Genomic DNA, 23,109 nt, shown 5'->3' with positions numbered 1-23,109 from the left:
GAAATGGATGCAGTTGTTCAGGACTAAAATGACACCGACTTCTTTTGACAATCTAACTAAAATGATTTTTTATGGATGGGGATAAATATATGACTGGTCAGTCTTAAACTAACGATTAAGACTGGCTCAGGAGACTGTATGAACGCTGATAATGTCCCCGCTCGGGCATTAGCCCCATCCATTCTTCTGAGCCGGTCTTTGAAAAGACTTTAAATTGTATTTTTCAAATTAACTTCATAGACGGCTTGTATGTATTAAATTCAATTTTGTTTGTAACGGGGCAAGCCTCCCGTTTTAGGCCAACCATGAGAACGAAATGCTAAACAAAGTTCAAGTGGGTGTAAACACACACCACTTTAAGTGCTCCTTATGTAGGTGCGCTTTCCGTGCAAAATGAGAAATGATCCAGTACGAAGTTTCAGCACAGGAAACGGAAAAAAGACGTAGTTTCGTAATATCCAGTGACATAATGTTTAAATGATCTTAATGAGATGTACGTATTGCCAGGTAGGCACCGGTGTGTATCTGGAGGTCAGTTCCAACGCTGGACATGCCTTGGACTTGCACTCGAGGCAGTGACAGTCGGTGACACAAATTTTGCTGCAGTTGACTACCTTAAAAACGGGCTTACAAACGAAAAACATCGTTATGAGGAAGTGTCGTGATTGTCCATATGGATGAGTATCTTTCACAATTTTCACATCCCCCACTGGCTGTTTTTAAAGTCAGAAGTAGGTTCCAAAATAGAAGAAAACGAAATTATGCATGCATAATATTATGTTCATAGAGCAACATTAAATTACTGGAGGGCTATAGGTTCCCGTTCCCGGTGCTTGGTTTTTCATATTCATGAGCAGCCTTCCTCACACATAAATTATCAATATCCTGAATATCATGTCATAGGGTGAAAATAACCATACTAGAATTCTGCAAGAGTTACCTTTTCCCCTTTTTTTGCACGGTAGGCATCACAAAATAGGATTTAACGTACGTTAGTCCAAAAGTACTAGTTAGTCCTCAGCTCTCGCTGTCTTACTCTCTATCTGCCTATTCTTGTAAATCTGCCCATCTTCTTGTACAACTTAGTCAAATTTAGCCTAGTATCATGCATAAATCTGTTTAGAGTTTTATGTTCCTTCCATATCCCTATTTACTTTCTCTCGGTCTTCCAAAATATCCTGCTGAGTATCATTATCTTTTAAGGCCTTGTCACACTACAGCCTTTCAACCCAGGTTGAACTCAACCCTGAGCGAGCCCATGGCCGCGCCCTGGGTTGAAAATTGAATTTTTCAACCAAGCATTCAACCCAGCATTGTTTCACACTTGTTTCGTGTGAATTGAGCTTACTTGGATGAGTTCAACCCCGTGAGCACAAACAATTTTCAACCCGGGTTGAAAATCTCAACCCTGGTCCGGAGCAGGTGGGAGCAGGGATGAAAATTTTCAAGTGTGAATCGCCGCCAGTTTCAACCCTGTGTCAACCCCGAGATTTGTCCAGTGTGAAAAGGCCTTTTGATGTAGGTAACTTGGCAAGAAGTCTTGCACTTATTAAAAACATTTGCCTGACCGCCAAAAGGGTCTTTCTATTGGCCTTATCTCTGGCTTGATCTTCCGCCACACCCCTGTCGGTGTTCTTTTAATGGTTTTTACTCCAAATTTCCTCGATGGCTTCCTTTGACTCTTGTAGCCAATCTATATAGGCGACATTGTCTTCCAAATCCGCCAATGAGCAATGAAAATGACCCAATGAGAAATTGAAAGAGCAAGAAAGTGATGAAATTTGCAAGAAATGAGCAATCGATTGAGCAAATGAACAATGGAATGAGCAGTTGTTCTTTTTTAACTATTTTTTTTCATGTAAAGATCATCCTTCGTAGGGTCAACATGAGTGTTATTTCTGCAGTCATACTCCATGCTTGTCACTGGTGTGAAAAAAGATGGGCAGAGACATAACCTGCGGAGACAGGTGGAAAAAAACAAAGGAACAGAGGAATGCTGAAGGGATGAGGTTCGGCGAAGATCCTGAAGTTATTCACTATGAATACCCTGACGTGTTATTCTGAACCTGACAAATATAGCCTTCTGATAGCTCTCTGTGAACATGCATGTACAGTGGAACGCCGCTATAACGAACAAGACGGGTCCACGCTACAGCGGACGTTCGGGGCAGCGAAATTAACTGCCGAACGTTTCCTGCCATGTTGAATAGGGCCCTGTCTTGCCTAACTGAAGTATGGAAATCCCTATCTGCCGTCGTGCGTTGTGCGTCGTCCGTCGTGCGTCGCCCCGTCGTGCGTCGCCCGTCGTGGTTTTTTTTTTGTCACGATTGCGCAGAGGTATTTTTAACTTTGACCCTTGATCGTTTCACATGTACATGTCCTTGTTCGATTGATCCACCATGCCTGACTCTCATTTTAGCAACAGAACTAGAAGATGTACAAGTATTCGTGTTTGAGTTGCGCCAAACTCCAATTGAAAGAAGAAAGAAAGAACGTGTATATGAAATAATACCGTTTTGGTATAAATAAATAAATTCACAAAATGACTTTTGTTAGGGGTATATTGTTTTTCTCGATAACTTAGTTTACTCTAGACGTAACTTTACTTGTTAACAGCCTGATTTTAGGTCTATAGCCTACGTAATATTTCTGTCTGTCCCTGCACGATATCCCACAGAGCGGAATGGTAAATAATAGATTATTTACAAGGTTTGATTCCTTAATAATTTTCATAAGAGACGAACTGATTCAACATTATTTTGAGGGAGGGTATACCTGTGATGAAATCTGCTGTATACTCCAAGTTAGACATGACTTTCGTTGCAGGTTGGCTCACAGAAGTCTTTTAAACAGTAACGTTACTTGTTAGCCCCCTAAATAATGCTGATGTGCTTGACAACCTGCTCTCATTGGTCTATCCACCACGGCATACACACCCACAAAAACCAACACGTCATATTTTCTGAAACTTAAACCAAGTGGTAATTGCCACCTAACAATACATTTTAAAAACAGTTTGTTATCCACAGCACGTCTAGTATGTCTGGATATCAAGGTGAAATTGAGAGAACAAGATTGAATGTATGTATCGGTTGGCAGATTTCTTCCTGGAATTTGATGAAAACAAGTCGGCACATTTTTACAGTATGCAAATTAGAATAACACTGTGGATAAGTTGGCCGGAACATTTTTGCTGAAAATGTTTTTCCCCAAAAACACTTGGTTGAATTCTCAGAGAGACGATATTTTCTTGTCAAGGGGCAGGGGTAGTCTAGCATTATTGGAATTAATTATGTGACTAGTATATGCTTTGCAGGTGGGATTTGTACTTGCCTTATTCGGAAAAGATCTTTAGAAGTGAATGGAATCATCACATTGTTATTTGTTAAACCCCGGCTTTTGCATGTCCTATGCAACCCATTTGATTTTTGATGGGCGACGCACGACGGACTACGGACGACGGAAAATGGCATGTTTGGAACTGGTAAATGGCAGAATTGGGACACAACAAAAAAGCAAAATGCGACGGACGACGGGCGACGGCAGATATGGAATTCCATACTGAAGTGCACCCTCTTGTGATAATGCTTCGCAGTTTTCCCGATGTTTTGCTGTTGCACTCACGTTTAAGGTGCTCTGGCCGTTACTAGAAGACGACTTCGAACATGTGCCGACCAGTGGCTCATGTTATTACATGTACCCAGTTTCTCAGCTAGCTAAATTACAATGAACTCTTCAACAACTAGTGGCTTTCCCTTCTAACCCTTGAGGAAATAATGGTCATTTGTCATTCTCCAACATAAAAACACCGACTGTTTTATCAAGTTGGCGTTTGGGAATTACAAACGGCAACTGAATAATGTTCGGTAGGTTTTGAGCACAACATATTGGGATCCAAGGATGCTGTTCAGTATAGATAAATGTTTGGTATAGCGGTGTTCGGTGTCGCTGCGTTCCACTGCACTAGTGTTGAAGGATATCACAATTTTATCATTAAAATACGATGTTGCCCCCAAATTGGAATCGCCTATATGCGCTTTCAAAAATTATCGAAATATGGGATATTTCGGTTTTTTATCAGCGATTTTCTCAACCTGAGTCTCCCCCCCAAAATAAACCAAGGAAACTGTTTTCCCTCTCAAGTTACTGGCTTATATCAACTGGGTAAAATCTAATCTCTTTGAGGTTTTGCTATAATGTATGTAAGGTGTCAAACATCAGGTATTAAGATGATTAAATGCTAATCATTTTAAATAAGCATCGATTTTCATGAAAAGTACACACGTACCAAGACTCAAGCGCAGCTGTAATGGAAATTCCTACAGGTGTTTCAGATCTAACACAATGTAAAATTTACAGTATATTCTAGTAACGTGCGCATATTAAAATCATGTCATTATAACCCCACGTCAATATATTCTTATACGGGATATATCGTTTTTTTATCAGCGATTTTCTCAACCTGAGTTTCTAAAAAAATAAATCAGGGAAACTGTTTTCCCTCAAAAGTTACGGGTTTACGTCGACTGGGTGAAAGCCAATCTCTTTGAGATTTTGCTATAATGTATGTAAGGTGTCAGATCTCAGATATTAAACAGATCAAATGCCAATCATTTAAATAAGCAGCGATTTTCCTGAAAAGTGCACACGTGCCAAGACCCAAGCGCAGCTGTAACGCAACTTCCTACGGGTGTTTCAGATCTAACACAATGTAAAATGTACAGTGTAATACTTATTACCGCTAATTGGTCATTAGGGAGACATTCCCATAAGAACTTTACTGTCTCATAATTCAATATTCCCTAATCTGATCTGAACCAAGCTTTGTATGTTTTCATTTTAGGCCCTAAACTATCATCTCTCCAAATATGGACGGTAAAATTCGGCCTCCTTCTGGTAGTTTGAAAATAGGGAGACACTGAAATGTCTCCCTAAAAGCCAATGTCTCCCTAATGCTGAAAAATTTACCACAAAATGTCTCCCAAATGACCTATTTGTAAATATACGTGCGCATATTATAATTATGTCATTACAACCTGACGTTTATATATTCTTATAACCGTAACGATGTTTTTGCATCTTATGAACATTTAACAATGGATGTTTATTTTGCCACAGCCCGCATAAATCGCCAATTAGGAATTTTAAGCTCTGTTTTCGGGATGTGCGTGTATAAACCATTCATTTTGACGAGAAGAATTTTTTCGATAGCTGCCAAACTTGCAGTTTTGTACGCAAAAGAAAAACCGTGGTTTTTCGGAGCCGTCAAACCATGCAATAACAAATAGTTTCCACGCGGTTGTCGGTGCTGATGTCTCAGGAACGGTGCCTGATTCTCGAGGAAAACAGATTTTGCAGAAGACAGTTGTTTGTCAGTAAGGTTACGTATACAACAAACGACGTGGCTGGTTCAGCCTGTATTAATTGGTTTAGAGGGATTTTCCCAAGCCACATTGCTTGTGCATTGACATTTACAGTCGGGAAGTTCTTTTTTAACCATGCACAATTTGGTAACGATTTTACCGTCGCAGCGACCAAAATCAACGACAAAAATATCAATGTCGACAGCACTGACATGTACCAAGCTTATTAAATGTCTGTGGTTGAATAATCGGTTTGTAAAACATCCTGATAGTTTCGCCAATAATTCAATAATTAGATATGATTTCCATACCCAACCCCTTATCACATACCTACAGGTTGTTCAGACGTGTATTCAACCCCTATTATTGCATTTAGAGTTAATCTCTGAAAGTGATTGCAGAATTTGTTTTCCTTCGTAGACATTACAGATTCAGCTCCTGTGAGTAAGTTCTTGTGTTCTCATGGCGTTTCATGTGTTTTTTGTGTGACTGAAGTTGTCACCGAAGTAAACAAGCTCAATTAAGTTATTTGAGTAAACGGTTGAATACGTTACGAAATAAAATTTTATATTGCTGTGTTTGCTCGTTTTTTTATGCGCAATTTTTATAATTGATTTGCATATAACCCCCTGAGGGTCCCTCCATTCGATTAAAATGTACCACTTCACAGAAACAAAACGCTTGCCATAATGAAGATATTTGCGGGCCAGTTAAGACTCACAAGATGTCATGATCTGATGGCAAGATACCCAATATCGAAGACGACTCCATTTGTCAGGACATGCACTCATTCACCCACACGGGATTTTTCGTATTTTGGTCTTTCATAAAGTAACAGCAAGAATTTTTTCATTGAAGGAAGGTTTCGCTTGGCTATCTGTAATGCTTACCACAGTTGGCATTTAAAGGACGCCTGTCATGCCTGTCAACCAAATTCTATTTTTATATCCTCAGGAGTCGACCAAACCGCTTCGAATGAAAGAGGCAAAAGCCATTAGTGTGTGGTTTATGTTGCATATACAGGTTAAGAGAAAACTCTATTAGTTGACAAAACTAGTATATACGAGGCTCACTGACCCGAATTGCTCCAACTGCAGCAAATGCCTTGCTCCCACCACCTTCAACGGAGAAGTTAGTGAATTGGAAGACGTATCCCTCTAGTTCCTCCTTTTGACTAGGCGTGAGGAAGGGGGAAGTCGACGCCACAACGGGCTTACTAGCCTGACCTCCATCGCCTTGTCCTTGAATGTGCGACATGTACAGATTCGTATTACCTGATCTCTTGGCAAATTCTGAGGGTGCGTCGGTCATAGTCGGGAAAGGCTGTCTCCGTTACGAACTTACGTGAGGTAGGCCAAGCGTTGGTCGATTGCGAAATGATGTACATGTACATGTATACCTGACAAAACAGGTCACGTGTACAAGCCAATGTGGCATGAACAGTAAAGGGTGCATTCGATTAGCTTACACGTGTAAGTCAAACTTACACGAGAGCGTCCGTTTAGCCATCACGTGATCCTCGTGCCTGCCCTGGTGTCAGTCAGCCACTATTACCCCGGCTGGCGAGTGGGTCCCTGGAGGCTGTCCGAGTGTAATGGCGTCACGGATGGACTGTTCGTGCATGGACGTACATGATGGAACGTGGCGGTGACTTGACCTTTTTCCCAGAATGCCTTGGCGATTGCACTGCAGCGTTCGATTACCCTCATTTCGGGGCTGCCCTTGCGTGTAACACTGGTGTGTTTCAGGGAACCTAATCGAACGCACCCTAAGTCTGCTTTGCCTTCCCCACGGATCCCAATACGACGCTTTTAGCGTCGATCTGCGCACTTCTGCATTTGAAAACGAGACTGTATGTGTCAGTTTCAGTTTTTAATACGGTCAGACGATTGAAAGTAAGGAGTCAAGACACAAAATACATAAAGGTATGTTAAATTCAGACTTTTCAGACTGCAAATTTTTGTGGAAGAGTCTTTCAGTATGACAGACACGTAAAATCAAAAGAAAAAATAACGGCAATTTGCCGCGAACAAACGTATCTGTACATGTGATGGTTGTGTGTCCGCATGCGCAGTGGGCGTGGTTTGTGCAGTGGGCGTGGTTTAAACAGAAGTGGAGTCACACTTACGAACCAGATACTGCATGGACTGTGTCGACTCTGCGGGCAAAGCGCGACTAAGTTCAACACAGAGAGCCTCGGTTCCGATGAGGATATGCGCAGACGGCGCTAATGTGAAAACCCTCTATGCTCGTACTGCGAAAATGAAACAAGGTTTTTAAGTCGTTTTTAAAATCCACTCCTAATGAAATTTTTATTTTAGAAATTAAACAGTGCATTTTCCGAAAGTGGCCCGAAAAAACTATAATATTTACATCACTTAACAAAAAAGCCCACGTATACAAGCATTTCTGGCAGGAACAGTCAGCATGCCCTCACGACGCACTTTCATGTATAATATGATGCTATTCGTACGGCGCTCTGTGAGTGCCATCCGACTTGTTCAGATACTGAGATAATTTATCTTTGTAAATCGACTTATAGAGCGTATTTAGTCGATTTAACGAGATAAATGATGTAGTTAAGTTGACTTCCTAAGTACAGTAAGTCGACATCGCGAGATATTTTATGACATCAAGCCTGCTTCCAGAGTTCCCTATATCGACTTGGCGGGATAGTTTATGTCATCAAATCTACTTCCAGAACTCGGTATGTCGTCTCGGAGAGATAATTTTTCGTTGTCAAGTCTACTTCCGGATTTTGCTTGTGTCAACTTGGCGAGATAAGTTAAATACTCAAGTCGAATTACCAATTCTTGTTAGTCGACTTGGCAATACAATTCATGTCATCAAGTCTACTTTCAGAATTCATTATGTCGACTCGTCGACACAAATTTTGCTATCAAGTCGTTTTCCAAATTCTAGCAAGTCGACTTGGCGAGAAAATACGCTTCAGGTCACGTTCATACTTGTGAGTAGTCAGTTCATGCCTGCATGGTGTACACTTGATGACATAAATTATCTCGCCAAGTCGACTTACTAGAATTAGGAAATCGACTCACTGACATAGATTATCTTTTCAAGTCTACCTTCCAGAATTAGGAAGTTGGATTGACTTCATAAATTTTTTTGCCAAGTCGTCTTCCCACAATTTTAAAGTCGACTTGAAAAAAATATAAATTATCTCGCCAAGTCGACATAGGGAATTCAGAAAGTAGAAATATCTCCCAAGTCGACTTACTATAATTTGGAAGTCGACTTGACTACATCATTTATCTCGTTAAATCGACTAAATACACTTTATAAGTCGAATTAATAAGAAATATTATCTTGGTATCTGAACAAAGTCCTGAGCTCCGTATATTCGCTCACCGTGTGCTTTAATTCAATGATCGAGGAATTACATTATGTACAACTACGGAGTTCCGATGAACAAGAGGGTGCCATCTCTGCGTGAACGAATTAGCAATTCGCACATTAGCAATTCTTGCAATTCCAATATTTAGCCTAGCAATCAGAAAATGTTGATTTTCTTTGTGTTTTGAGCCAGGGATCAATTAGAATAAATCTACTTTATAGCATTGGTATGTAAATGATGTACGGTCAACAGTTCAGGTAGGGCAATTCGAACAGGGAATGGTACTGCCGGGTTAATTGTGCAGCAGGTTCTGCACTTAACGACGGCGAGAAATAACGTTAACACATCGACATTTTAAAACGGAAAACGTCCAATTATCTAAAGTACCTCAGTAACATGTACATGTATTTGTAATAACTCAAATAAGAGCGGGTTTCGGTGTTTGACGTAGCCTGAAGACATTGACTGGCATAGTTCGGAGGGGGGGTTCGTATGCAGTCAACACTTTGACATTTGCCTCTGAGGCAATCACTTTGAGGCAGTTGTCAAATTTCAGTGTGTTAGTTATTTTGTGAAGAACTTTAGTTTCGTGCCTTCGGTCCACTCGAGGGAGGTAATTTGCATGCTCATTACTATGCGTCCACACCCTCGCAGAATTCCTTAGCTTATCATTCAAGCGTGTCCTTATATAAAGGTATTTATTCTCATTTAGTCCCTTCACTCAGTGTTCGCACTTACACCGAGATTGACTTCCACTCATCCAATTTTCGCGTTATCACCTACGCCTTTTCTAACCCTAAGCTCCGTCATTCGTCATTTTCCTTCCTGTTCATGTCACCTGATTTTTTGTAGTTGTTGTTGTTGTTTTAGGGCTTGCCAGCTGTTGACATCTGCTACTTCTGCAGTATGTCAGGCCTTCGGGCTCGTACCAGACTCTTTCCAGCCGTCCCATCCGAGTCACTGGTTAAAGGGTACAGGCAGTATGCGCCCTGGTCCGTGCCACTCGTCGAGAGAGCCTTATTACCACAATCTGATAATCCCCCAAACCCCTCTTCAGCTTCTTCGTCACCAATGATCATCCCTCGCAACAGACCTTTCCAAGTCTTGATAGATAACATTATGCGAAAAGTTCGACGACGTTCTCAAGCTACCATGCACAAATAACTCCCTTTTCATTTACCTCATCTATAATTCAGTCTGGTTATATTGTTCTTTCCACGCAAACGACCCCTAACAATGAGTTCCAATAAGCCGGATTCGTGACAAAATCGGCTTTAGAGCTTCTAGCCACCTCTCGAAGTATAGAGAGCCCCACCCTTCCTAAATAAAAACGAAAGAATAATACGATGACCAACACAATGGAAAAAATACAACGGTATAGTTGTGTTACATTTTTAATTTCTGGATAAGGAAGGTACAGGAATCCACTAACGAATGTTGCGATGGTAAATGGTAAAAGCAGCTGTCTTGGAATTTTTTAAACTTTATTAAGAATATCTCCCGTTTTGACAAGGAAATCACAGGAACCCCACCATTATCAGCTTATAAATACATGCATTTTTGGACCAAATTCGGAGATGTTAAAGGATCCAGGAAAGAACTTTTTATTAGAATCACATTTTGTGTATCTCTGTATTTTTCTTTTATAGACATCTTTTTTGAGTTATGTGAACTGGACGGTGCACTTTTTCAAACACTGAAAATTGACCAAGCATTTCTGGACAAGTAAGAGCGCTTTTGCTTTGACGTCAATCCAGGAAGACATGGTTCAGGTTGCATGTTGTCATATTCAAATTGTGAATCTCAATTTGTTATCTTGGAACATTTCTGTGAAAAGTATTTTGCTGATTATTGCTTCATACGTACACAGCAACAAATTGCCAAAGAAAATGAAATCTGCCATAGCAGTGGTTAAAAAATCTAGAAATTTTCTGTGCACAAATTAGTGCAACATTGCGATTCAGCGCCTTCGATAACATCATAGTTCTGCTTATCAATATGCAAATATGCATTAGCATAAACCCAAAAAAAGCATCAAAATATCGGTTAAAATTGCAAAACAAAAATTTAAAATGAAGTTTATTGAAACCCCAAAATGCAATTTCAAGGCTTTTAGTAAAAAAAAATTGTATTTCCTTTAAAAGCTTCGAGAAACGGCGTAACAAGATTAACTTAACCCTAATATTGCCTCCTGCGACGTCAGCTCAACAGTAACTTTTCAAAACTCGCCAACCAAACTCGTGTTTATCAATTAGTGTCCATCGTGAAAACAAAAACCCACGAAACAACAGCTCATTACTCCAAAGTATAACCTTCACAAGATTCAGCTTAATCCCAATGGCTCTGAGGGCAGGGCAGATCCAGGCGCTTACAAAGGATACTTCAGATTACCACATTAAAACCTCCAAGAAGTAAGAAATGAACCCCCACAAGCAATAAAAAGGTCAGGAGTCGACAACTGCGTGATTGGCGAGTCACCGAGACCCCAGATGTTACATTATTAACGAACAAAAATGGTCCTATAGGAAAAGGGGAAATGTTCATTTGAAATTATTAGCATTAAATGTTTCAAAGAACTGGAACGTATGACCACAGTAAACGATTTACAATAAATACTCACCAACTGCCAAAGTTAATTAACCCTCGCATTTTAAAAAGTGGTAACACTACATAATTCCCTTTAGAAGTCAAGAACCAACAACCACGTGAATGGCGAGTGACCAAGGACTACATCCCACAAGACGGTAAAAAACAGCAGCGTAATATCCTAGTTTGAATCCCCCCCCAAAAAATGCAATAGTTCCATGTATAAGGTTACATGTATTTCAAGCAGTAGTTCATAATTTCATCGCAATGCGATTCAATTATTTCCATAGTACTACCAATAGTGCCAAAGACAAATAGAATTACAAATTTTGACAGTACTGATCGAAACGCATTTGGGCAATTAAAAACTTCCAAAAATATAGTTTGTTTTGCGTTGACGTAAACAGGGAAGCCTCATGGGTCTCGCCCGCAAAAGTAAATTTCAGGCTTTGACGAACCCGGGCCTCCGCCCTAAACAGTCTTATAATCCCGCAACCCGTGCGATGGAGTATCGCCTAATCTAGATTGCGACGACAGGTTGCCGACCGCCACGATCTGCCACCCTGCAAGTTCATGTCTTGTGGGTCATCTTTCCCGTTGAAATGAGCTCGCGAAGGAAAGCCATGCAGCCGAGTTTCCCTTGCTGTGAAGAAAAAAATAAGAAACAAAATATCTTGTTAAACCACAGTTATAGTTAATTTAGTTAATTTTTATTGGTCACGAAATGATCACGTGATATACTGCAAGCGCGCAAGTATCATTCACGCTTGCGCCCACTGGCGATGTTGCCGGCCGAAAAAAAAAGATGGATAATTTAACGGTGATCTTTCGTACAGTTGATGTGTCGTGTCTACTGCGTTGTAATTGTGTCATCTTTGTCACGAGAATGGATAGCCGCGGTATTGCTGCGCGCCAATTACAGGAGATGCGCTCTGTATGGGAGACATTGAAACACTGCGCATGTGCTACACGTAACTCTCTTTCACTCTGACCACGACGGAGACCAGCGAGTTTCTGTTCGTGTACCAAGCTGTGCTCGTGGAAGACGAGTATGCCCTGATCACTGTTTCTGCTGCGATCGCATTTGCTGTTTATATAAAACACTGATGCATTTGTCTCTTCTCGTCTGCTCCTCAAGTCTTGCCAATATACTTTTTAACGGAATTTGGCATAAATAATGTTTTGAAATTCAGCCAGTCGACAAAACCCCCAGTGCTTTATGAATCTTAGGTTTCTCTGGTAAACCAGCGTTATAATCCTAGCTTTCCCCCCTCCTCCCCAAGGAAAACAAACCAAAACAGAGGTCAACAAAGGACACCAAAATCAATAATTTTCCCCGTAATGTAATATCTGATTAGCTTTTCAAGTGTTTCAATTTGTCAAATCGTTTTAATTTATCCTGCAATAAAATATGCATATATTACACATTAGGCCGTTCCTGTGTGATCTGTGATTATGCTTTAAATTAACAACATAATTGTTAAGTGAAGACATTCGAAAAATCATTCGATAAATTACGGGTTGAATGGTTGTGAATTGAGAAGGGTTTTGTCTTACAAACTGATTGAACAAACTTTGGTATTGTAGTTAAGCTTAGACGTTTTGATGTTTAGAATTTACGGTGGTCTTCAGAATCACCATTTGTAACGAACAGTCGAAATTTAAAATATAGCATTCCAATCAAAATTACTGATTATCAATTTCTACTAATTTCTTTTCTGTGTTTGAAAGGAGTTTCGAATGCTGAGCGAATAGAAATGTAAACATGTATATTGATCGCATAAAGCAAAGACAAATTTCATTATCGATGAGGCCACACACTTAAAAAAACAAACGCTAGGAAGTTTGTTAGTGGTAAGCCTCACTGATCTGCCTGACGTTGAAAGGACTTGTCCAGACTCGAACCTGCCGAGTCTACTGCCTGCAACCTACGCAGATTACCAATACATATGCGCTATTTCCTAGTCCATTACTTCCATTCGCTAAGAAAAAGAGATTGGTAATCAGGTATGAATGCGGTAGTAGACTCAACCCGCTGTAGGTGGGGGGAGAAATTCTTAATGATAAACCCCCCCCATAAAACGCATGAAAACGGCAAAAGGTGATGCGTGACATTTTAGGTTTTTAAGAGTACTTTATTGAAATCATGAAAGGGATTCACCTGCACCAAGTAATCTTGGTCTTTTTTCTGCATGTTGAAGTCCAGCGTATCGAGGTAGCCAGTGTCAATGCCAATTGTACGGCTCACGTCAGAGCTCTATAAATACACAAAAAGTTGAATTAAAAAATTAATTAAAATATTAAAATTAAATTTCTTTTCTACAAAATGAAAATAAAATTCGCCGTAATTTCCACTGATTAAAAACAAACAAATTTTCTGGTACTCAACTGGGATTCTTGTCAACTTATGTACATAACTTTCGGTGGTGTATGCACTACTCGCCAAAACGTTTGGACGAAAAGCGCAACAGGGGGGGGGGCGATCTAGAGAGAAGTGCAACCACCTTGAAGCTGTTTGAAGAGGCCGGAGAAACGTTTTAGAAGGTATCCTTCCGTCAGGTCCATCACCATGAAATAAGGTATTCCATTTCAATTGCATCAACTAAAAAACATGTTCACTGCAAAAACTATATTTAGTCAATGAACACTTTTTAAAACATTTGTTTGCTATCAGTTTGCAGAATTATGTCAATGCTAAGCGCGTTTAGATTTTTAATGGGTGGCCACTGGACATTGGTGTTTGGGACTTGAAGACTAAGTATTAAGCATCCAAACATGTTTGCAAAGTGATAGCAAAATTGTGATCACAAACAGGTCATGCATTTTATGCATAAACCTATAGGCCGAAGTCCAAAATTGAAAAAAACTATTAAGATCAGAGACGCACACATCGTGTACAAATAGTTTAAAGTGTCAAAATGTCCTAAAGCCTATGAGAAAAAAATCGCCCCTGCATGTCTTACCAACCCTAAATGAGGCAGATTATTCTGCTCCATCTCATAACCGGGGCGGAAACCACCCCTTCTAGCAGTCACCTGGCCCGCGCTCGCTTTTTACTCAATGAAATGTATGGTTCTGATGTGACTGTCATTTGAAGTGCCCGCGTGCACTGAGCAACTCCAGTGGAGAAAGTATACACTTTTGGCTGGACTTTTGGTCTCGGAAAAATGCGCACTGCGCGATAACGGTATTTGGATTTTCACAAATTTGGTGTCAAAATTACTACAAAGAGTTACTCTAAAAAGGCCTAAAGTCTCAGCTCTGAAAAAAAAAATGCACATCGTCGATATCGGAAATAAATGTCGAGGGGCAGAATCTAGCCCGGCTCTTTCAGGGTTGTGCATAGCCGTTTGTAACACAGACTGAATGTAAGACGTGAAGGCGCAGACACGAACTGAAGACACGGAGTATGACGTCATTCCACCCAAAATTGAAACAAAATGTCGTCCGAAACTCTGTGATTTCTTTTCCTGAAAAATGGGCTTTTAGATTATCGTCTCATGATGCCAAACCTCCACTCCAGTTTTACGCATTTTACCGACAGCTTCAGATGATCACTGAGGAGTAATATATAAGCCTTAAGGGGGAAATGAGCAAAATTAGTGGAACAAAGCGAGAGGGGACATCGTGGCACGCCGGTCATGCCAGCATGCGTGTTTGTAAGGGGATACCATGGCAACTCGAGGGAGACAGTCGGCAAAGTTTAATCTAACTCAACCTTGCTGATCGTTCACGGGCTGGTTTGCGTTTGTCTGGGTTGTTGGCGACACCTCCGTTTGACGTTTCCGTATGTCTGCGTTGCAGTTTGGGTCTTGATTGCGTTGCTCTACGCGTTTCTTACGTCGATATTGAAACCAGTCTTTAAAAGGACACAGGTTACATTAGGCTGCAAAATGAACGGGATTGGTTGATGCAGCATGAATGGGTATAAAATCCCTACTTCTGATGGGCCAATACTAGCTCATTGATTGTCAACGATGTGGGGTCAGATCAAAACTAAAACATGCATGCATGGAAAGTATTCCTTCCATTTTTTTTTGAACAATTTTTTTTCTTAACCTTAAAGCTTGATGTTTATGAACGCTTGATTTCCATCATTTCATAAAGTGGAAACTCCATGGTTTACAGGTACACTTCTTCCGTTGTCCATCGAATGAGTTGCCTTTTAGTCAACCAGTCCCACAGTGCATTGCTTACGTCTAAAGGTTTATATCAAACGTCCGTGAGATGATCTATTCCTCGACACACTTTGTGTGCATCTTTGAACTCTTCTTCAAAGTATAAACTACTGAACAGATGTCACTCTTTTGGGGGGTTAAGTATAGTGAATCGCACACTTAAAAAAACATTTCAAAATTGTCCGATCTTTACTGGACAGCTGGCCTGGGGTGCTGTTTGCCGTGATGTTAATCAAGGGAGTCAATGTTCAGTTTCTATATTTGCTGTATATAGGCCTAAACATATCTGAAAAGGGTCGGTCATTGACCAATTCCAATGTACTTACACAACCAACAAAAGAACATTAGGAGAACAAAAATAAAACTTTCAGTACTTTTGCGCAAAATCAATGCTACGTTCTGGTTTTCAGTTTAAGAATACACATGAAATTTCGCATTTGCATAGAAATCGACAAAGCGCCAAAATACCGGTACCTTTTAAAAATAGCACGTTCTCAACGGTTGTTGTAAAATAATGCTGATGGTTCCTTTAATGGCAGCCAGCTATCAATGCCGTATGCACACTCCGTTTGTATTTACATGTGTACCTGCACGAAGATTCTCTTCATGTTCAGCAGCAGGCACTCCATGATGGCCCCAAAGTAGCTCTGCAGGTCGGTGATCTCTTGTCGTTTGTAGCCTCGGAAATTCTCCATGATCTCTAAGCCTTGCTTCTCGGCAAACGACACCAGTTCCCGGAAGGTTATCTGAGGAAAAAAAGAGGCCAGATAATGAAGCTCAAAGTGTCTGTTTTGTTCTAAGTTCAGCACCTTAAGCCTCTCCATGCACGTATTAGTCATTCAGAGAATGGCCAATGATTTTAACACAGCCCAAAACATCACACTTCACTCGGACGAAGCAAACACGCTATACAGATGTTGACAATCGTCTCATGGTGCACCATGACCTATTTACTCCTATACAAATCCATTTGGTACAAACGAAAATAAAGCAAAACCGTTACCAACTAATAAAAAAATTGAAAATACTGTAAATATTTCGATAAAAATTCTATAAATGTAAATTAGTCATTCTAACTTATAAACATTAATCCCGTCTTCTGTTAAAACGACTTCTTAAAAGTAGTTATAAGTATTAAGCCAGATCAATTAATGGAATTTAAGTATGTATTTGTCAAACTGACCTACATGTACTTTAATCGTAATTGAATTCAAAGGTGTCTGAAATGATTTAACGGTTGCCATCTGCTTTGCATTTAGTCATTCAAAACAACCACCTATAACATTAGACACATGACACATTAGGCGTTCATCTTTTTTAAAGATTTAGTATAATTTCATAGCGATTTTATAATGGTAAAATCACCAAAAAAATCATTTCAAACAGAGTAAGTAAAAAAAAGCAAACTTTTCAGCACTGAATGTAAATTACGCGTATCATCACAAAAGCCTGCAAAGACATTTGACTGAATTACTGTTACATTTAGCAATACAAAATCTCTTGCAAAGAATACACGTATTTACAAAGATTTGAAATGTAATTAATTATAATAGCTGAAATAAATACCTGGTTAGAGTAAACACTCAAACTTCCAATGGGGCAGTTACAGCGACGTACTTTGAAAAACGTTCGGTTTCATTAATCAGTTTCACTTCAAAACATTTAAAACATTTCACACACACAGAATTATTGAAACCCAATACGTAGTATGAAAGACTGAATATTGGATGTCTATTGGTAATAGGCTTCAGCTGTGTGGTTACACGGTTTTAGTTATAAGCAAAGGTGTGCGTGTAAATCTTTTCAGAAATATGCCTGTATGAACACTGTGAAATTCTAACTAAATATTATATCAAGAAAACAAAATAAATTCAATTATCTTGAGAGTTTCCAGCAGGCTCTGAAAAGATATTTACGTGTAGTATTAGGGATGGGGGTTTCTAGTTAACACACTTTTTCCCCATTTTACTCTGGGTACGTACCCAGCTAAATTTTTCAAAATCCTAACATTAAAAAACCGTTAAAAGGAGACCCTGTATACCTGCTCGACTAAAATTTAACAATTTTTTTTTTAAAAATCAAAACTTTTTCTCTCATTTCACAAGTGATGACGACACTCTAAACCCCAAGCACCCGTCTCTTCGCTGTAACCGCTGGTGCCTGATATAGCAGCCTTGGGTCGCAACACGAATAAGATCAAAAACCAAGCTAAAGTAGACCTCGGATGTCGAGTTCACGACGAACGAACGTCTACTTACCACACAAGTGGTAAGCCGACGTCAACAGACCTACAGAGGCCCAGACGCTCCAACACATTTTGTTAAGTCTCTGGTTCAAGAGCAAGCCGAAATTAACCGAGTGTTTGAGAGCACCGGTAATCTCTCTTGGACCCCTGAGTAATAATCGAGAACAATATAACAACTGTAACAGGTGTTGGATCTGCAGGGAAAAAAACGTGTACTGAAACTACAAGACGAACTGCCAGCGCAAGCTATCCGGAAAGAACCCAAGACAAAAGAAGGAAAAACAAAAAGATAATTGGTTTAAAAACCCAAAGGCTTTACACGTGACGTTCTGCACAATCTAGAAAACTATGACACCATCTAATTATGCAAGGCGTGTCTGAATTTAAAAACGAGAAATTATTTTGTATTGCAAAAAACTCTGAAAATCACGTTTAGCTTTTCTTTAGGCCAACTGCGTTTTATAGACTCATTTAACTCTGTGGCTAGTAAAAGCCTGTCTCTACTCCAGTTCAACCATCTCTTCAGACTCTTTTAGTTTATTGAGAGACTCGTTTGACAACTTGAAAACCTGAAGTTACCACATATCGAGCAATTTTACAGTAGCCTCAAACAGAAAAGCGTAACCCCAGAAGAATACACTAGAGCTCACCAAGTGTGGTAATTGGCACGATTTGTACATACAGACCGACACATTGTTACTTGCTTTCTTTTTAATTTTAGACGCATTTGTAAAGCCAACCACGGTTTAGACCCAGCCAACTATTTTACAGCACCGGGGTTGTCGTGGGACGGTTTGTTAAAACACAGCGATATCGAGTTCTAACTATTGACGTTGACACACACTTATTTTGAACGGGCAAACAAGGTGGTATTTCTAGCATCGGTAGTGCTCGTTACATTAAAGCCAACAACTGCCATTTCTCGATTACGACCCCTAGAATCCAGACTCTTACTTGATGTATTTGGACGCAAACAACTTGTACGGTTGGGCCAATGAGCCAGCCGTTGCCCTTGAGCGACTTTTGCTGGCTTAAACCCAAAAAGTTTACCGCCGAACAAATACAGTCATGGCGTCCTGAAGCAACCGTATGGTTTTTACTCGAAGTAGATCTCGATTACTCCCATTACTTGCACGACTTACACAACGTCTATCCATTAAAATTAGGCTACGTGGAACCTGGAGTCGAAACCTTGGGTGTGGCAAACGCAGCTGTGGGTATCTCTGCCATGTTGGGTGTTTTGAGCGCCCCCGTAGGCTTAGTGGTGGAAGGGATTGCTCTCGGTGCGTTTGGTGGCACGAATTGTTAAAACACGCCAATAAACGATTGCGGGTGAAGTCCAAAAAAACACGACCACATCAGAGTGTTGGCTGGCGCCAAAGTAAACACGATAGAAGAATATGTTTTTCAGGCCATTAACGACGAAGACAAATCTCACGAAGAATTTGGGTTAATTAGGTCAGAGGTCAAGAAGTTTAATCAACTCATGGAAAAATTGGAATGCATGGATCTACCGAACTTCCAGAAGTTAAAAACAGCCAAGAAATCGAAGAAAAAGCAAAATATTATCGCTAGAGAAATGTTTGACATGGAAAAAAATAGGTCTCCTGACAGAACTTGGGAGTGTACTTGGAGAATCACATTGAGCTATAAAAACTCCCAAAAGACATTTCACCGGGAGATTGTTAAAGCACTGCCGTTATATCCTACTGCCCCTCCTTATCCATTGTCATAAATTAATGATGGCAAAAAGTTAAGGTTCGGTTCATTATTATTATGCGAGCTGCTTTTAAAACTTAATGACGCATAATTCCTTTCCAACCATAGGTCCACTACGAGCTTCAGTAGAAAAATATTATGAGAAATATTTATATGGAGGCGTACTGCGATCTGCTTCATTATTATGCAAGCTGCTTTTTTAAAAAATTAATGAGGCATACAGATATTGCTTTTACCTCATTTGACCATGGGTCCATTACGTGCGTCAGTAAAAATTATAATGAGGAATAATTATATGGAGACGTACTGCGATCTGCTTCATTATTATGCCAGCTGAACGATGTCCACAGAAATAACAACAGCAGCGTGATGTCTGGAAAAAAATGGTGTATCACCGACAGCAGGAATGGCTCTCCAGTTGCGGTTTAAGTTGTTTATAAACAGACTGTACGGAAACAGCAGCGGCTCTTTCAAGTCTTCCATTTCATTCCGTTACATCAGCGTCAATATGCTGGGAATTACTCATGCCAGCTTCTTCTGAGCATAGAGCGAGCGCAATTTTGCCATTTGATTTTCACCAAACAAGCAAATTTCAACACTGACAAATTTTATTTTTCACAGAAAGTATTGGCCTGAAAAATATTGAGCTCAAAGAAAAAAGGGACAAAAAAATTGTATTTTCTTTAAACTGTATGTAGATTGACGCAATCTCAAGGAAAATTGTGCTGAACCGGAAAAATCTTTGACACCCTTGTGATCATGCTCCTCAGTCTGATGGTAGCTGACATTTGGCTAAATGTATGGACACACAGGGGAAAAAATCAAGCAATATATCTAGCAAGAAATGAGACCAAGTGGTAGCCCCCAACATGTCCAATCGCTATACACACTCTAGACTGTGGTTACCTAACACATGCCCCTAGATGTCTTAAAAGAATTCCTCGGATTCCAGTGAAACAAGGACTAACACAAATCAGGGGGGTTCTCTCCGTCTCATATGTCGCTTCATATGTCAAGCAAAGGAAATTAATGAGTTCAAACACCCTGAAAACAAACCATGCATACAAGACATAAAAGACACTAGACCACAATAATTGAAAATATGTTTTAACACAGTGTTCTACATACCAAAGGACGTTGGAAATATTTTCAATATCATAATAAAAACAATTCTTTAAAAAATGTGACTATGACTGTGCTTGGTCAATGCATCATGATTTTGACCCAATAAACATTGGTCAGGATGACGACCAGGTAAGTCCAAGACACGTACTATTATCAAATTTGCTTGACAAAGTCACAGTGGTCGTTGTAGTTTATATTCACAGATGACTAACTTGTGTTTAAGGTGAGTTAACCTAAATGTACAGCATTTCTGACATAAATGATACGAAAAGTTTGCTACATTATCGTACTTGACGAAACTTGAAAAAAATATCTTTTCGTACCTCGCCATCTGCGTGGATGTCCATCCGTTTGAACAACGCCTTGGTGTCCTTGAAGTCATCTCCAAATAACCGTTTCTTGTCTTCGTCCGTGAAGTCTGAGCCTGTCTGTGTAGCAGTGAAATTGAACATCACAAAACTACATTCCCATTTGGCAACCACTGAAAAAGTCCATAACAAATGCTACAGTTAAACCTCTCAAGGTTCCTGACAAACATCCCTCGTGCACACCGTGTACCACCACACAGGTAAATAGAACTTCATATGTGATGAAAATACCTTGCAGGCTAATATGGCATTAATCCTAAATAATTATCTGCACTTAAGTGTTTTCTCTTCCTGCGTCAAAGTCGCATGGTTTTTACAAAATATGGTGGACCGTTTATACAAAAAAGGACTGATTCATGAAGTGTTTAAAAATCTCGAGCAACTATTAATAACTGTATGAATCTTAATACACTAAGTAAAGATACCTCTTCTTCAACACTAAAGAAGCAAATTGAGCATTTGGTTGGCAACGGGGTTGCGAACCTTATTAAGTGTCCTCGTGTCCACAACAAACGCACATTAAGAAATCTTACAGTCCTGACCACCCGGTGGAAAAATTCCCGGATCCGCCCGTGCTGACAGCTAAGAGGAATTGCGCGGTGGCAAATACTGTACATCATCTTCTTAAATCATCACTCTATACGTTTGTGACATCTTAATGAATTCGCGGAAACACGACAGTATGGGTCATGGGTCCCCGATCGAACCTCAACACACCCGTGTTCCTCACCTGGTTCATGGCTTTCTCGAATTCTTGCTCATTGATGGTCCCGCTTTGGTCAATGTCGTTCTCTTCGAGTACATTCATTAGATTAAAAAAACGCCGTCACGAGCAACCTGTGCTCCTTAGCTTTGATGACTTGCTCCTTCATAAGTTCTGCCCGCTTCCTGTTGCCAAAAGATAACTTGGTTTTTCGTATCATTTATTTACTGATGCAGAACGTGATTTTCAAAAATCCTTCACATGTCGTCTTACCAAAGTCGAAGATAATGGAAAAAAAACAGTCCTTGAGATTTTTCTTTGGGGAAGGATAATGGGCTTTTTACGGCCATATTTTCATTAATATTTCAACTGTCATTGTTGACATATTCTATACAATCTGTGTTGTTTTCTAATGTAGACATTTCGAGTCTTCCCTTTATTTGTGCGCAAACTCAATAAACTGTTGGCAATTTAACGATTGATCGTGACAACGTTACTCCAGTTACAGACATCCTAAATTACGGACGTTGCACAATAGTGCGCCATCAAGAATTTGCAACGCGTTGGCCAATTACAATGCGCGAAATTTGTCGACCCAATGCGCGTTTGGAAAGGGTCGACAAATTTCGCGCCTTATGATTGGCCAATGTATTGCCACCTCTTGTTGGCGCACTATTGTGAATCGCCCGTGTTGGGAATAAATCTGTTTTGACAACAGTGCGGGATTTTCATTAATGATATGCATAACACAAAAGGCTGACAAATTAAAATATGTAACTGGTTTGTAACATATATGTAACATATACCAAAAATTTAGGAAAAGGAGGATTGATAGTGTTAGGGAATCGTTGTATCATTGTTCTGGCGATGACATCATCCAATCAGCCTGGGAGCGCGAACGGCCAAAAGAGGATTTTTCGTAGGCAGGGAAACGCAGGAACTTTGGATTCGTTTTGGGGTCACAATTAATGGGATAAACATTAAATTTATAATGTTTTTGAAGTGGTTACGTATTTATTTCGAAATACTTCACGTGAACTACATGTTTTCTATTTCTGTAATCCTTTAAGAGTGCTCCTTCACTCCACTTAATTAAATATTCACACATATCTCTCAAGCATTACTTGGCGAGTTTTGTGGGCGGATATTCTTGCTTTTCCGACGGCTTGATGAACTTGTCGAAGCGATCCATCAGCTCCTGCTTCATTACCTCTCTCTCATTCCCAGCATACTAATTAAGACGAAACAGAAAGCACACAATCTGATTAGAAAATGGCCATGAAATGTACCCCCATCCTACAGGCCGGTCCCAAGTTTTCCGACGGAATACCTAACCGTGTTACACGGCACTGGTGCACCGGTAGCTACTTTCGGAAAACTTCATACCACAAGCCATGCTAACTCCACAAAGTCCTGATCACAAACCCTGTATTGTAGAAGGAAACAAAGGGCCCAACCCAACCCAAC

General features: G+C 40.0%; 1 pseudogene across 1 annotated transcript in view; it reads right to left on the bottom strand.

Annotated features, from left to right (window-relative positions):
• Positions 1 to 10,096: 10,096 nt before the first annotated feature.
• Positions 10,097 to 23,109, bottom strand: part of LOC147795256 (uncharacterized) — a 40,736-nt pseudogene continuing 27,723 nt past the window's right edge. The window contains exons 7-12 of the transcript XR_015424043.1: positions 22,767 to 22,873; positions 21,670 to 21,827; positions 20,895 to 20,999; positions 16,070 to 16,228; positions 13,466 to 13,561; positions 10,097 to 11,947 (exon numbers count right to left, since the gene is read on the bottom strand). The product of XR_015424043.1 is annotated as an uncharacterized LOC147795256 (transcript). The remainder of the gene's footprint in view (positions 11,948 to 13,465; positions 13,562 to 16,069; positions 16,229 to 20,894; positions 21,000 to 21,669; positions 21,828 to 22,766; positions 22,874 to 23,109) is intronic.

Source organism: Acanthaster planci, unplaced genomic scaffold (assembly GCF_054643075.1).
Source record: "Acanthaster planci isolate LZ-2023a unplaced genomic scaffold, COTS_SCS Contig98, whole genome shotgun sequence".
Classification (NCBI taxonomy): Eukaryota; Metazoa; Echinodermata; class Asteroidea; order Valvatida; family Acanthasteridae; genus Acanthaster; species Acanthaster planci.
The sequence above is the reverse complement of the archived record's forward strand: the minus strand, read 5'-3'. Positions and strand labels throughout refer to the sequence as shown.